This window comes from Dipodomys spectabilis, unplaced genomic scaffold (genome assembly GCF_019054845.1).
Source record: "Dipodomys spectabilis isolate Male_0828 unplaced genomic scaffold, ASM1905484v1 ptg000071l, whole genome shotgun sequence".
Classification (NCBI taxonomy): domain Eukaryota; kingdom Metazoa; phylum Chordata; class Mammalia; order Rodentia; family Heteromyidae; genus Dipodomys; species Dipodomys spectabilis.
This window is the reverse complement of record NW_024870748.1, coordinates 5,361,615-5,363,675: the sequence shown is the minus strand read 5'-3', so window position 1 is coordinate 5,363,675 and position 2,061 is coordinate 5,361,615. Positions and strand designations below refer to the sequence as shown.

General features: G+C 39.1%; 1 pseudogene; it reads right to left on the bottom strand.

The window, feature by feature from the left end:
- Positions 1-305: 305 nt before the first annotated feature.
- On the bottom strand, positions 306-1,424 carry LOC122109971 (annotated as a pseudogene).
- Between the last annotated feature and the right edge of the window lie 637 nt (positions 1,425-2,061).

The following is a 2,061-nucleotide window of genomic DNA, read 5'->3' as shown; positions in this document are numbered from 1 at the left end:
AGAGAAATTTAAAAGAAAAATTGTAGGGAACACAAGTAAATTATTTTAAATTTAATCTACACCTGTTATACTGTAAGTGGATATAATAAATAAAAAATAATTTTCTCCAAATGCAAACTTAAGTCTGTAGGGCATGCTTAAGGTATTTATGCTATATACAGAAATAACTGGAGCCACAAAGACTTAAATGAATGCTGAAATTAAGACAGATTTTATTGAACGTTCTAGTAACACCCAATGATCAATTCTGCTTCCTTCAACTACTCCTGGTTGTCATTTTTGTTCTGTCTTGTGTTCAACCATTTTTAGAAGCATTTTCGTTGAACCACAAATTTTCCAAATTCAATGAAATCCGAAGTGGTGACACACATTTGCTTGAAGGTGCTCAAGGAAGCTACTATGGATGCTCCAGTCCATGGTGAAAGGCATCTCTCAGGAGAAGCTATAATCTCAATAGGAAGTTCTGTAGGTACTAATAATTTCAGTTCATCCCTGAGCCTCGCTTCAAGGCCTGGGAATAGCGTATTGCCTCCGGACAAAACAATCTTAGGAAACATGCTACTTTGGATATCCATGTCGCACTTCATTATGGTGTTGTAAACCATCTGAGAGATGCCTGGTTCTTTTATTCTTAGTTGCTCGGGTGTAAAAAGAATCTCAGGGATTTTGCACAGGTCATCTTTGAGGCAGATGATGTTTCCATCTGGCAATTTGTACTGCTTCGGCACCTTTCCCTGTGGTTCTTCCTCCGGACCCATGGTAACAAAACAGGTTTTCTCTTTCATATCTTCCTCCCACAGTTTTGTTGAAAATTGAAGGAAAATTATAACCTCTAAAGAGCAACAGGCGGATGAAGTGCTCTGTTACATCTCTTCCGGCTAGATTGAGTGTAGAGACAGTGTGAGGCAGAGAATAACCTTCGCAGATGGCTACAGTGCAAGTAACCCAATCCCCACTGTCCACTACCAGGCCAGTGATATTACCAGATGCATAAAGTGCTGCCACAGCATGATTGAATAAATAAAAGGCCGGAACATCAAAGTTTTCGAACATTATTTCCAGAATTTTTTCTCTAGCGTCCCGTGGGTTCAAGGAGTGCTCGGTCATCAATAGCGGATGTTCATTTGATTTAACGCCTAGCTCCAACTCAATAGATGATGCCAGAGTTTTTCTACATCGTCCCAGTTGGTCAAGCCACGTTCAATAGGATAGTGTAAACATAAGCTATTATGCACGTGTTGTGCTTCTTCTCCTACGAAGTACTTCTGGTTGGCTCTTGCTGAAACTACATTGAATTTATGGTGTCCAATGACAGTATTGATAACCGAACGAGGTCCATTTTCCCCTGTCAGGCCTACTTTGTACAGTCCGGAACCAATGTCAAAAATGACAACTGGATTTTCTAATTCCCTTATACTAAACATGCCTGACTTTGATCTTCTAGACTTCAACAAAATCAAGAAAGCACACTTGGACCAATCCCTGTCCACAATTACCTGTTTTAGTTCCAAAACACCCGATTTCACAGCTTACAAGATGTTACTGAAGGCTGAAAAACTTCCGTCCTTATCCCATGAACGCTGTCTCAGTTCTGGTAATCTAGAGCTGGCCAAGGCTATTTGAGATACAGTTGCCAGGTATGCAACAATGCACCTATGGCAACAGTTGCTATCGTCATAATATGAGTATCCTGCAAACTCAGAGGCCTGTCTTTAGAAAAAAATTAAAGCTGTGAAGCTAGAGTTTTCCCCCAGAGAACTCCTGTCTTTTTATTTTTAGCTAATGTATACAAGATGATGTACACTAACAGAAGGAGATAGGCGTCAGGCACAGGATGAGCTTTAGTGAGCATATAATAGTTCACTTAGAACACTCTTTTTTATTACTCTTTATGTTCCTGTTCTTGAATGTTAAGTGAGTTAGCTTTCATATATAATTCACCAATGGAATGTTTCCATCATTTTAGCTCATCCACAAACTCATGATGCATTTTGAAATTAGGAAATAAGAATCATCCCATGACCTAGAGTTACTTGATTCTAGTATGAAATTATATACATT